The sequence below is a fragment of the Episyrphus balteatus genome, chromosome 3 (genome assembly GCF_945859705.1).
Source record: "Episyrphus balteatus chromosome 3, idEpiBalt1.1, whole genome shotgun sequence".
NCBI classification, from domain to species: Eukaryota; Metazoa; Arthropoda; class Insecta; order Diptera; family Syrphidae; genus Episyrphus; species Episyrphus balteatus.
Genome location: NC_079136.1, coordinates 112,354,745 through 112,369,568, shown reverse-complemented (window position 1 = coordinate 112,369,568; position 14,824 = coordinate 112,354,745). Strand labels below are relative to the sequence as shown.

The following is a 14,824-nucleotide window of genomic DNA, read 5'->3' as shown; positions in this document are numbered from 1 at the left end:
CAATGTATCAAGCTATTTAAGGTGCATTTAAGATGGAAAACTACATCATAGTTACTTATGAGAGATTAGATACAGCTGGGGATAGAAACAATGGATTGCAGTACTATGCAAGGCTCCAGATAACTATAAAATGATAACTAAAAACTTTGTTAGATCTCAAAAAAATACGAGTAATTTCTTTTTATTCCAACAACAACATACATACGTAGGTATTTCAAAAGTTAATCAAGTTTAATGTACATACTGCACTTCTGATGCAACAAACAAGTTGCGTTTAGAGACACATTCCTAGTCAATCAATCACCTTAGTTGTCTTTTTCCATCAACAGCCTTAATGAAATTCTAGACCAAGACTCCTTAGTTCAAGGTTTTGTCTTCGGGGTTGAAGTTAAAATGTTTAATCTTTCAACTTTGCAGATATTTCTAAAAATAAATCTAAAAGAAACCTGGGCCTTTCTTTTTCCTTACCTCCCAGTGGCATTTACCGTCCCTCGATTCAATACTGAACATGAGACAAAAAAAAAGACAGTCTTTTCTTTTTTTTTTAAATAAATACTAAACAACAAAAAAAATTAAAAATAATACTACAGATAAAATTCCCTCCAGACATTGCCCCACATCTTATAAGAACCAACAGCAAAGAGATGACATTGGCTTCTTTTTTACGTTTTATTATTTTTTTTTTCATCAGGGAATGCAAAATTTTCGAAAGTTAACGTAATACAACACACAGATAGAGAATAGTGTTGCATCTAGATCAGAGATTAACACAAAAGGTGCACAAAAGTAGTACTACCACAAACTTTAATCTGTATACAGTTTAAAGATATACATATACAGGGTGTCCCACAGTCACCGCCCCAAATGAAAACCATGGATTCCTGGGGTCATTTTAAGTCGAAAAACTTAAGTGGTAATTTTCTCGTTTTCGTCCCGTTTTCGAGTTACCACGGTTTTTATGATTTTTGCTCTCTTGTCCTTTAACTGGCCTTATCTTTGCCAAACTACCTTTGATTTGAAAGATTTTTTTTACAACCAATCAAGAATTTATTACAGTTTAAGTTTGTCTCAAAACTTTTTTTTCTGCGGACAACCGTTTCTCCACAATTTCGCATCGAACACAATTTTCTTCGTTTTTTAAGTTGTTTTTTACACTTTCATATCATTTAAGTCAAAAAAACACGTTAATGAGTATTGTTTTTTTGTGCTTTTTATTAAAGCCCAGTTAATTTTCATAAAAAAAATAAGTTTCATTTCATAAAAAAGGCTACTGAAAGTAATTAAAAAAAATAAACAAACTGAGTGAATTAAAAAAAAATTATTTTTAAATACAAAATTAATTTAAATGAATTTAAACTCTTTCTAAGCTTTATCTATTTGTTCTTTTCTTAACTACAATAGCTCAGAAAAAGTTTTTAATTCATTTAAATTAATTTTTTATTTAAAAATTATTTTTTTTTTTTAATTCACTCAGTTTGTTTATTTTTTTTAATTACTTTCAGTAGCCTTTTTTATGAAATGAAACTTATTTTTTTTATGAAAATTAACTGGGCTTTAATAGAAAGCACAAAAAAACAATACTCATTAACGTGTTTTTTTGACTTAAATGATATGAAAGTGTAAAAAACAACTTAAAAAACGAAGAAAATTGTGTTCGATGCAAAATTGTGGATAAACGGTTGTCCGCAGAAAAAAAAGTTTTGAGACTAACTTAAACTATAATAAATTCTTGATTGGTTGTAAAAAAAATCTTTCAAATCAAAGGTAGTTTGGCAAAGATAAGGCCAGTTAAAGGACAAGAGAGCAAAAATCATAAAAACCGTGGTAACTCGAAAACGGGACGAAAACGAGAAAATTACCACTTAAGTTTTTCGACTTAAAATGACCCCAGGAATCCATGGTTTTCATTTGGGGCGGTGACTGTGGGACACCCTGTATGTTTGTACATACAATTTTCATCAAAAAGATAATAAACAAAACATAATCATTACATGGAATTAAAAACAATTTCAGCCTTCTTTCGGAATGCAAAACACAAGAGAAAAAAAAAAATAAAAGCAAATAAACAACAACACTAAAGAGGAATGAGGAAAAACTTAGAGAGACTAGATATAAAATAAAAAGAAAACAAAAGAAAACGAGAACAATATTCCAAGAAGCAACTAAGATTCAGCCTTATAATTTTGCACAAAATAAGCTGCATCCACATAGCAATCAGTGTGACTGTTTGCATTGAGTGAGTGATTTAGTTTCGTGTAAAAAAAAATAATTTGAAGTTTGATTGAGTTTTGATTGAATTTTTTGAATCACCCGAAACGGACACTATTTTATCAATCCCTTTCAATTGGTCAAAAATCGTAAAAAATTTCAACTTTGTCAAAAGATAATGCTAGATAAAAGGTATTTCCTAAACACTTAATAGTCATGGTTACCAAAAAATATCAATCAATGTGTACAAATGCATCACTCAAAATGATGGAATTGTCGCTTGCTTTCGGATTCAAAATTTTGACTGAAATCCTAAAGCATAGATGAGTAAATATAATGATTTCTGGTGGATTTTCTTTGTATGTTGTTAGAACGTTACCTTATTATTTGCTTAACTCTTTCAGTCTTGGTGGTTAGTTATCTAGCCACCTTTTCAAAAAAAATTATGATTTTTCCATGAAATCTGACGGATTTCTTTTTTGCATATCCCGTTAGTATGCTTTTCACCTTACTTCATGTTTTATTTTTTTTATTTTTTTTGGCACATGCAGTACTAAAAGAGAAGCAGTTCGCATTTTTTGATAGTGAAATTTTTTTCACTTATTGCACAAAATCGGTAGCTATTTTTATTTATTTTTGTATTGAAATTCAATTTGAATATGTTTTCTGAAATGTATAAAAATAAAAAAAAATTAAACATGATTTGTTTGATTTTCAAGTCAAACTACAACGGTTACTACAGGTTTTAAATACCATTTTTTCCCGACCTAAAATTCATCCCATACAAATTATCAATAATTTGTATGGGTTAACATATCTCGGCTAAAATTTAACTCGATCTGCGTACCAGGCCTAAACTATTAAAAATGTACTCTGTTTTATTTTAACAAAATAAATTGCGTGCAGTGTGTATTGGTTATAATTCAAACAATAGTTAAATCGAAATTTGACAAATAAAACTTTTTTACTCAAACAAAAATTTTATTCCATCAAGAAGCAGTAAAATATAAGCTTTACCTTAGAATTCGTCGCCGTAAAGCAAAATTATTCTAAGTCACAAAAAGCAAATTTTACAGAGGACGATTTTTAATTTTCAAATTGGTTTAAAGCGACAATTTTCTGCTCGTTTGCCATTCAAGTTATGTTTTTTATAAATTTTGTTCTTTTCTCTTGAATAAAATATACAAGTTTACCTCATTAGTAGGTACATACTATTTTTAAATATTTTTTTAAAACTAAAAACCCAAAATTGGACATAGAACAATTCCTATACAACTACGTTTTTTCCTCAAATAAAAAATGGACTAAGAACAAAATATGATGGGGCTCGTTTTCAAAAGGCTATTTGCCTGTTTTTATTGTTCTATATCACAATAAATTATATTATCCGAATGAAATTTTTTTGACAAAAACAGTTTTCAAATTCGGAAAGAGCACCTTCAAATTAGTAATACTGCATTATTAACTCATTTTAGAACAATTTTGCTTTACGCCGACGAATTGTTGAACCAACCACAATAAATTGAAGGTGATGAGAAATTAATATTAAGTTCAAGTTTAAAATATTTCCATTGATGAAGCAATCAATAAATACAAAGTTTTAACTAGTTTATTATTCACTTTAAATTTAATTTTAATTTTATTTTTGCATCATTCTATTTCATATACATATGTATGTTGGTAACACCAATCCAGATTGCATACAGAAATCAAGCAGCAAAAAACTACACAATAAAACAACTAAACAACAATTAGGTCAACGACTTGAAGACTTGTTTGTGTATCTTCTGAGTTTATTTTTCACTTGTAAAGTTGCAAGAAAAATACAAAAAAAAAATACAACAAAATAGAATGCACATATTTTCTATGTCTAGGTTTATATTCCACTTTTGATAACGAACTTCTAATTCACACGCTAGGAGACACATTCAAAGCTGTTATTTAATTGTATATTCTGATTAAAAACGAATCACAAAACCTTCTCAAGTACATCAAGGTCGTTAGACAAATAAAATTGTTATAAAAGTTCAAACAATTATACAAGATCCACAGGTACACACAAGTGTAACTATTGTTTGTGAGTAAAAGTTGTATTTTTTATGTTTAAAACTGATAACAGTCGTACCGCATCATCGGTATTATTTTAGATTAATCCTTCAAACGTCGTCTGTCTAAATGATATGACGATAAATAGTAACTTCCAGCTTGATTTGGGATTTATTAGTACACCTACACAAAATAATTTTCTAAAGAAGCACTTATTGGAATGACGTTACTGATTTAACGTATTATTGCAAAAAATATTGTTGCAATCGATGTCGTTTTTATTTTCAAAAACTAATTGTTTTTGCTTAAGCCTGGTACGCTGCTCGCGCTAAATTTTAGCTCCCATACAAATTATCGAAAATTTTTAGCCGAGATAAAATGGATCCCATACAAGTTATCGATAACTTGTATGGGAATTTTATCTCAGATAAAATTTAGCGCGAGCAGCGTACCAGGCTTTAAGTGATAAAAATTAAACAATGGATGGATATGTCATTCATTCATTTTCTGTACCTAATTTAAAAAAAAAAAACTCTTCTCCTTCATAAAAGAGCTCTTTTTTATAAAACTCGAAACAATGAATCGGATCTCTTCAAAGAAATTTGTGGAAAAAATATAAGACAATAGTACGGAACTGTGCCGAATCTTCATAAAAACGCTTCGGTTTACAAGAGACATGTGTCCAAGAATGCTGTGGGAAACAGTGGTTTCCTAGGAATTGGTCACTCTTTAATCGGGTTTGGAATAGTCTCGTGATTGAACTACCCTTATAAAGTTTTAATTTGAATCATAACTGAAAAACTGGAAAGCATATTAACCGTCTCTAAGTAGGGTAATTTGCTGTTTCCTAATTTTTGTATGTCAAATGTTCTGCAATATTGGTTAATGATCACTGTTGCTATATTAGTACATTGTTATACCACCAAAATCTTAACTCATTAGTTAAGTCATTAAGTTATATCGATGAATATCAATTTTTCGTCCGAACTAACAAGATATTAGTATGGTAAACTTCTACACAAATTATTTTTGTGTTTTAATTAAAAATTTTCTCTATCGAGAATCCAGACGAAACCATTTCGTGAGGTGCAATCAAAACATTGTTATCAATAATTTTAAGTTGCGCTAGAGTATTTTTGGTTTTATCAAATCATTAAGTAAATAAAAAAACAGAAATTCTTACGAGGAGAATAATTTGCGCTTTGAAAAATGATAACTGTTTTGATTCAGATAACTTTTGTTCTATGGTTTCAAACTTACAAACAGTTAAACACCATTTTAAGAATGTTTGGAAATTAAATTAAGTCAATTGTTGTTGTTCTTGTTCTTTTATCAATGTATGTAAAACATTATATCAGTCGACATTTCCTGACACTAATTCTGCAAAAAAAAAATCAAACACATCTTTCAAGTTGAGATAAAAAATTTTATTAAATCCGAAAATTATCAGCTGTGACCTTGATATGAACCATATTGAATATGCAACCTGCACATTTTTCGTAACCCATATAAATATAAACAAAAAAAGTTAAAAACAATAACAACACCACCAAAATTCCGTATCGTAAAAATATATGTTTCAACTTCCATTCATGGTCGTTTGTTTTTATTTGTGTGTTATTTTATCAAAAATGTTAATATGAAAGCATCGCATTCATTTGTTTACACTAAAGTTGCTCTAAGCATGCATAAACTATAAAAAATGTTAGATAATTTATTTCTCAGATACAAGTATTTTAATAATTAATTTAGCTTTTACTGTTTGCATTTGAGTAACTCGCTGTCGCTTTATAATATCTTTTCGCCATTCCCGCTGTATTCGATTCGCCCACAACTTAGGGGTTTGTTGCGCAATAAATTTTATCACCTTGTCAATTGTAAGTAAATAAAAATATAGAAATTGATTCAAGACGCATATAAGATATAGAAATCTCTCTGTAGCAATATTACAATGCAATACAATGTAAAAAATATTCTTTACTGATTAATTTGATTTAATCAATTAAAGAAAACGATTTAGAGATTATATCATTTTTGTGGATAGCAAGTTTGCAAAAGGTAATCGGCTGCAAAAGTGTGTGTTTTGATCAGAGAAAAGGTTAATTTTTACAGTTACACTTGTTCAAAACTAATTACCGGTCAAGAAAATCATTTGTATCATCGAAAATAGGTATGTACACTGTACACATTAAAAGCGATAAGAAAGTCATTTCAACTTTCGAAAGCGATAACGAAACCATATTGTTATTGTAAGAGTTGTTTGCTCTTGAGACGTTATAGACTTGTGTAGACAACTAGACAACTCAATCAATTCGTTTATGCGCATTTATTTAAAAAGCATGCTTTCGTTTTATTTATTTTGTGAGATAAATAATAATTGCCGACTACCAATTTTATGTTTTGTAATCGGAAACGGAAAGATGACGCATTTTTCTATTGTTGTGTTACAAATGCATTTTGATAAAAGTATTTTACAGAAGTATTTTGGACTGAAAATATATGGGGTAGAGTTGCCTAACTAGTGATTTTGTATGGTATATTCAAAATTTTCGCTGATTCCTAAAAATAATTCAAATTTCAGAATGATTCAAAGGCAAGTAAGTATCTATCATTTTCAAATCGTTTATATATTTTTAACGGGTTGGGGTCGAAATTCTGCCGGGGTCAAAATTCTTTTATCAAAATTCTGCTTTCAAAATTCTGCTTTACAAAATTCTGCTATCAAAATTCTGCTTTTCAAAATTCTGTTTTTCAAAATTCTGTTTTTCAAAATTCTGTTTTTCAAAATTCTGCTTTTCATAATTCTGCTTTTCAAAATTCTGCAAAAAAATCATCTTTTTGAAAATTTGTCATTTTTTAAATGCGTATTAGGTAATTTTTGTTTCATGAATGATTAAATTTGAAAATTTTAAGAAAAGGTTTAATATAAAACATTTCCGAAAATAATTAAAAATTTATTAACTTATCAAATAAAGATGAATGTTCAAAAATTTGAATAAGAAAAGCAATATTTTGTGTCAAACAACATCGGTTCCAATTAGTTTACATATTTTATTTGAAAGAAAGTCAGTATATGGAATTCAAAAAATATTTGCGACACTTAAATAAAAAAAATTAGGAAAGTACCAATGTTGAATTACATCAATGAGATGTATTTTTCTTTAGCCAGTGCATATGCTATAAAAAAAAACAGAATTGGCAGAATTTTTTTGTTCAAATATAATGCTGGCAGAATTTTAAAAAGCAGTATTTTGAAAAACAGAGTAGAAAAAAAAACAGAATTTTGAAAAACAGAATTTTCGCTAAAAAGGCAGAATTTTGAAAAGCAGAATTTTGAAGCCAGAATTTTGACCCGATCCCATTTTTATCATTTATCTTGAAAGATACAGTGAAACCAATTTGGACGAGCTGAAGTGCCCACTCATCACCCCTTCTGACCTAATATAAAATTCTGTTATGGGAACTATTGTAAAATGGAGAGCAGAAAACGTGATAATTAACCCTTTGTCGGCACACGGGTGCCAATTTGGCAGGACAAAAATTAAAAAAATTACGATTTTTCAAAAAAAGTGGTCACAAAAAAGTCTCTTTATTAGGGTAAAAATTGTTTTTTTCGGAATTGTGAATACAATATTCGAATTCCTCGGAATATTCTACATCAATTTCATATATGATTCTCTATTTTATAGAGACCGAAAAAAGTTGTAGTGACATATAAAAGTATGAACCAAATTCGCACCCGTGTGCCTATCACGTCACAAAAAAGAGGTGTGCCTACAGAGGGTTAAATAGCCCACCAAGGTTCACCCTTTAATTTTAACGGGGCAACAAATGATATGTAGGTAGCCGTGGTAGAGTGGAATAGGTAGTTGACTGCAGAGCCAGCATCGTGGGTTCGAGCCCAAGGGTCGACGCCAGCTTAACTGAGGACACCTTTCCGATAACATTAGACAATTTTCAACCATGTCTTTCCCTCTGTGCAACGCGATGCCAATGTATCTAAATGTAACAAATGATATTAAAATTTTGCATAGACCCAATATACTGCAATATTTATCAGAAACAGATCTAAGATATCATACTCAGGCAGGACAGATAAACACGATTTAGCAAAGAAAATTGACAAGTAGATGCCTATATCGTTCTACATTATGTCCAGTTCTGTAAAAACTTTACGGGGTAGAACCCAGAACAAAAAAAATTAAATTATTAATTGTAGATTTTACAACTCTATAAGCCCGAACATTATTCGGCATTCACGCTTCAAATTAATTTGGATTATGGTACAATTAACATAGAATTACATAACATAACGGAATTAAGTAAAAGTTAAAAATTTATTTCGACCTTCTAATTTGAACTGAATTTAATAGTGGCATGTGCTCTGTGCAAACGAACATACATACAAATCAAACATATTAAATGCATTATAATAATGTATTATTAATTCTGAATTAAAAAATAGTATTGAATCGTCATACCGGCCGGTGTGGACTACAACGATGATGATATATTAAAAACAAAAGTGCACAGTTTTTTATAGAGACTACATCATTTATATACAACATACACAATCAGGAGTAGACATATAACGAAAAATATAATCAATGACTTCTTAATTGAGTATCTTGGAAATACACAAGTGCTAGTATAATTATTAGAAAACATGCAACTGAATTTTAAAGAAGTATTGCTTCGCAATATTTTTCGTACACGATCTCAACAATAAACTTTGTGAGGATACTAAAGAACTTGCTATGAAATTAATAAAATGTATTTGTATTATAGACATTGCTTTTAAATAAAAAAAATCCTAAAAAGTAGGATTTCTAATAATATCTTCCCGTGCGATAGAAGGAAGGTTAAAATTACAAATTATACACTTATACAGTCATTATATGTAATGAAATAAATTTAAATAATATGCAAAAAAGGGTTGCACATACTTGCTCTTATGGAAAAGGTTGCTTAGATCTTAGAATATTAAAGCTTTTTATGTAAGCATTGATACAAGAACATTTTTAAAATCAATTTTGAAAGAAATTTTGTAAAAATTTAAAAAATAATACAAAATTTGAATTTGACAATCTCATAAGAATTATTTTAAGACACGAAAATAAAAAACAAATCTGTAAATAAGAAAAGTAGGAACCCATGCAAGCGCAAAGAAAACAACTTTCGATTGGCTTTCGGTATCGTGTGCATAGTGGATTGCTAGTCCTTTCTTATTGGTCTCCTCAAATAAGCGTAAGTTCTTAGAAATGAAATTAAGCTATCAAGTCTTGATCTGAATCTGATTTCCGAATCAGATTTCTCAGCCTTATCATTATATTATGTTAACTAATTTGTTTGAGTATTTGAAATTGATATCAATCGTGAAAAAATGGAAATAATGAAATAAGTGAAATGCTCAATCACAATGGAATTTATGGGCCAACCATGTTTAATTAACAGACTTAGAAAACCGACGGTTTTAATAGCTTACCAAGGGAGATGATAAATTGGTGGCTACAGTGGGTGATTAAATTATAACTATTATTGTTTAGTTTAAGTGTTAATATTAGCAATAATGCGCAGGACCAGTACATTATTCTTTGTTCACATGTTCAGGAATAACGAGTCACCTTCCCACAATCCAAATTATAATTTTCCGTCTTACTTAGGAGTAAAGTTCCAAGATTTGGTTCTTTTCGTTTCCTCTTAATTTCGGATCATGTTGCTTCCATAGAAATAAAGGTACACAGGCCACCCACTAGGTCACATCTTACTTAAAGCTTATTACACCAGAGTTTAGTTACATAAGGCTCTTGTTTGGTTCTACAAACTAATGTTTCCTTCCATAGTCCCAACCCCAACTATCAGTTGATAAGAAAATGTGGAACCTAAGCCTATGTTTCTCCATCTTTGTATTTGTACCACATTATGTCTTTTCCAGCTGCTATTTCTTATTATGTATTAGGGCTTTCGTTTATTTTCCGACTATTATTTGATATTTTTTATAGATGAAGGGTACAGAGAAAAAACGGCACATATCCACTTTTTGTCAAAAATTAACTAATGATAAGGTCTTTTAGTATTTACTGAGCACAATTTAATAGCGTCCTTACTTTTAGAAAACAAATTTAAGCCGTGCTAAGAAAATAAATAAGTGACGTGCCTAAGTACTAAGCTGTATGAAGAACAAAATTTTAAAATGCATTTTTCTCGGAATGTGTTGGAATGGACTTGTGCTATTTTTCCTCTGGACCCTTCAAATCTATATACATATTTAAAAGTGAGTCAAGTTTTTATTTTTTTGTTTTTAAGATCCTTATTGACCGCAAAATAGAAATAAAATTAAAACAATAAATATAACAAAAATGATAACAAAAGAAAACAACCGTAAGTCATACTTGTTACAAATGTACTATTTACATATAAATAAAGGACGGCTTAACCGATTTAGTTGGGAGATAACGATGAATAATTTGAAAAACTGCATTGTTAATGCATTGTTTTGGAATTAGCAGGCTAGGTGCACAAGAATTTTACATTTTATACGTCCAAATCAAAGACCTATCTGACATGACAATCATTTTGTTATCATCCAGATTCATATAAATGCTGTGGGCCCTAAGTTTATCATATGTATTTTGTTTTAAAACAAGAAAAAAAACGTCATTAAAAAAATCAAGGCTTATGGCATATGATTTAAGAGTATTTTTTCGACGCTGGATCTCAATGTACTAAAACCAAGATAATCTGTATTCCCTGTAAATATTTTGCATGAATAAAACACTTCAAAAGTTGAGAAACATTTCATTTCCTTTCAAGGCATATAAATCTCATTTTAATCGATGCTGGCTTTTTTAGGATATTCTCCTTCATCAGTTAAAACATCAGTCTAGCCGTTCAGCCGTTTACTATGTATTGTATACCCATAACTTCAAGGTAGTGAATGACTTATTCTATAAAGGCTTTGATTTAAATACAGACAACAACACTAGAGCTAATATCAATAGAAGTTTTGTTTACCCCCCATTTATTAGCTTCAGAAGAAAATTGAATTACTCCATCGAAAAAGTTAAGTGTTTCCGTACAAGACTCTTATCATCCCAATCCAGCTATATGATAGGGATGCATGGACTTTCAAGAAGTTGAATGAGAAGTCTTTGGATTGTTTTGAGATTGGTAATTCGTGATTCGAGGTGTTATAACAAGGAAGTTTATAAGCATCAGTCTACCTCAATATGCTAGGTAGATACTTTCAATATGTTGCTATATTATAACCAATGAATTAAACTATTTGCAGAAATAAAAGAAAACAAAGAATATTAAAACAAAAAAATCACCTAGTATCAAAACAAAAAACAACTTTCACCTTAAAAATCAACCTAGGGTACCCATACCCATCCATCTACCATTCCAAAAAAAAAAAAAAAAAACACAATCACGAGTAGAATGTCTTGTGTGCAGTATTTATTTGTATATTTTTAATATAACAAAAAAATCAATGATGTAATATTATTTAAATGAAAGTCAACCACTTGGCTCAAAAAAAAAATAAAAAAAAACAGGAGGAACAAAAATTGCAGTAGGAGAAATAAAAAAAAAATTCAAAATATTCTTCCCACGACAACAAAAAAAAAACATATCTACTTGTGTTTTAGTTTCAACTCAATTTCCAACAACAACCTGCGTCATAACCGGATTATCATAATCCATATACCTATTAAATAATAATCACAAATCAATTAAGTTCCCCAAACTCAAATTAAATAGATAAAGTAGTTCATCAATTAGATGTCAGCAGCTACGTAAACAATAAAATTTTATATATTACAAGTGTAAATGAACTATATTCATTAAATATATTTTTTTTTTGTAAAAAAAAAAAAAAAATAAAAGAAAAACTCAGCGGCCATGATTGCTCTCTAGCTGACAGAAGATAATTCAGCTCGTTTCTCTAGCTTAGCCCAACTCACACACGTCTTCTTCAACATTTTATTACTTGTCAATTTGCTTTTTTTTCCTTCATTTTTTTATTTTTCTTCTTTGTTTGACCAAGAAGATTTTTTTAAAGGTTTTATCATTCTTTTGTGTTTTTATTTAAAACAACAACAACAAAAAACCAGGACTTGAATAAAATAAGAAAATGAAACAAGTGTTTCACACTTCGACTAAAAACACCTCAAAGTTATGAAAAGTCTCTCCTTTTATTCGACAAACACGACACGAATAAATTTAATTTATTGTTAAAAATAGAATGCGTGAGAAAAATCATAGGAAAAACGGTATATTTTTGTCTTCTCAAAAAAAATAAAAGAAATTTATATTTTTTTTTTTTTTTCTTGCCCCTTGTCTTTGTATTGCTGGGGATTGTCGTTGTTTATATTATTTCGTACAGGTGAAGAGAGAAACAAATATTTTATTTAGCACAAAATCAAGTGAATCAGATGAATAGAAAAAAAAAAAGAAATAATTCCAATACGAAATTTCCCAGACAAGGTGCATTGGCCACCTCAGCAACCGTCCAGAAAAAAATTTTCAATTCAATCAAAATTCCCATTCAAATTAGAATGAGTTTGTAACAAATTAATTTGATAGAATTCAACAAATTTGAAAATAAAATTAGTTGCAATTTCAATTTCAAAGTGAAAAAATTGGGGAAAATATATATAAAAAATTTTGTAATTCCAAGAAAATTTTATACATAACCCATTCAGAGAGTTCACACAGTGCGGTGGCAGGCAGCACCCCCTCTCCTGTCCTTTCTCTATCATCATCCGTATGTTGCTGCTGATTAATCTTCAAAAAATTTTATTTCGCACTTTTTTCCCCAATTTTTTCGAAAACAAAAACGTCAAATTTTCACTCTTATTTCATATAAATTCCACTAAAATTCATATTAATCACAAAATAGTTGAATGAATATATATAAATTACCTATTTATTTACTGTTATAGATTGATTGTGGGGGAGAAAAAATTATTTAAAACTTTTTATTGAAATGATTGCTGCTGCGATTGCTCTTCGACGAAAAAAACTACTGCTTAGTTTTGATTAGAAAAAAAAATATCCCTTTCTTCATACCAAAAAAAAGAAAAGAAAAATCAACTATATTTGTCGCATTTTATTTTAGTGTCTCTTTTTTCATTGATTATCTTTTGTGTTCGAAGAGGAATTCGAAAAAAATCGAATTTACTTGTACTACTTTAACACTTGACGAATTGTCAAAGGGAAGTATTGCTGTTCTACTTCCTCCATATAAACACTGCAATGTAAACGTCACTTAAGTGGGAATTTTTTTTCTTCTATTTTTACATAGCCTATTTGAAATAAAAAATGGCATCAATAATGCAACTGTAAAACTAGAGCATTTTATAACTTACGATTTGTTTTTTATTCGAAAATATTCAGTTTTTTTTTTTGAATTTCAAATTCTTTTTTTTCTCCTTGGTTCACTCTGAAATTAACGAAAGGTAAAACAGGAAATTGGACGAGACGTTGTGTTAAAACGAGAAGTGGAGAAGACATTAAAAACAAAACAATGTTTTCTCCCTTTTCTAGGAAATTTTTAAAAACACCGAGTAAGTAGGACAGTTGGTTTGGTACATCAAAATCATGCAAAATATCCTTTTCATTCTCTCAAATTGCAGAATGAACGAGAAAGATCTATGCCACTTTTTTTTTTTACTTCACGAAACAAAGAAACATCATCACACAGTAGAAAAATAAAATAACTGCCATCCCTTTCATTACATTCACTTGTCCTTGTTGCACTTCCACATAATTATTACAGAATCAAAAAAGAAAGACAAAAAAAATCTCGAACAAAATATGAATAAAAAAAAGAGATTTTCTTCGTTGAAATCAATAAAATTGTTGGTTTTTTTTCTTTCCATTTATTATTTTCATTTTGCACTTTTGGAGGACATTTTAGATTGTTGGGATACAGTGTGTTATCAAATGAATAAGATTTTATATCAAAGAAAGTTTACCTCTTTTTGTAAACAGACAAAATTTTCGAATTGATTTTCTAAAATATTTTTTTTTTTTTATTTTAAATATGTAAAATTGAAAGTTACAAATATTTTTACAGAGAGCGAGAGATGTTGCAAGAAGTATACAAGACACTCTTTTGACTGATTGATGTTGGGGTATCGGTATAGTGTTAAAGATGTAGATTTCCGGTTAAAATCGGGTTCGAAATTGTGGATATTTTGTTTTATTATTGTGGGTTTAATTTGTATTATGGGAAAGTGGGAGTGTGTATGTGGGGGAAATTTTATTTACAGGGATGGCTGTTTTGTTTGGAGAATAATTTGTGAAAGAAATTATAGCATCGATATTAAGGCCTTACCACATTGGCCCAAAAGTGAAAAAGTACAATAGTGAAAATTTCAAATTTTTTTTGATAATTTTCCAGGCCGAAAAAATTAAAAAATGAAGCTAAGAAAGAGAAGAATTTGTATATATTTGTATACTCTTTTTCAAAAACTTTTCTATAGCCCTGGTCCATTGGAGGTGGTAGTTTACTCATGAGTCGATCTAGTACTAGAATTAACACATGATCTTTGTATATAAAATC

General features: G+C 29.3%; 1 protein-coding gene across 4 annotated transcripts in view; it reads right to left on the bottom strand.

Annotated features, from left to right (window-relative positions):
• Positions 1–14,388, bottom strand: part of LOC129917209 (protein kinase 4) — a 37,667-nt gene extending 23,279 nt beyond the window's left edge. For 3 of the 4 annotated variants that reach the window (XM_055997605.1, XM_055997608.1, XM_055997607.1), the window contains exon 1: positions 13,180–13,529. The gene's annotated coding sequence lies outside the window, so the exon portion shown is untranslated. Of the gene's footprint in view, positions 1–13,179; positions 13,530–14,234 lie in introns of those variants that run through there. The other variant, XM_055997606.1, reaches the window with a different exon arrangement.
• Positions 14,389–14,824: the final 436 nt, after the last annotated feature.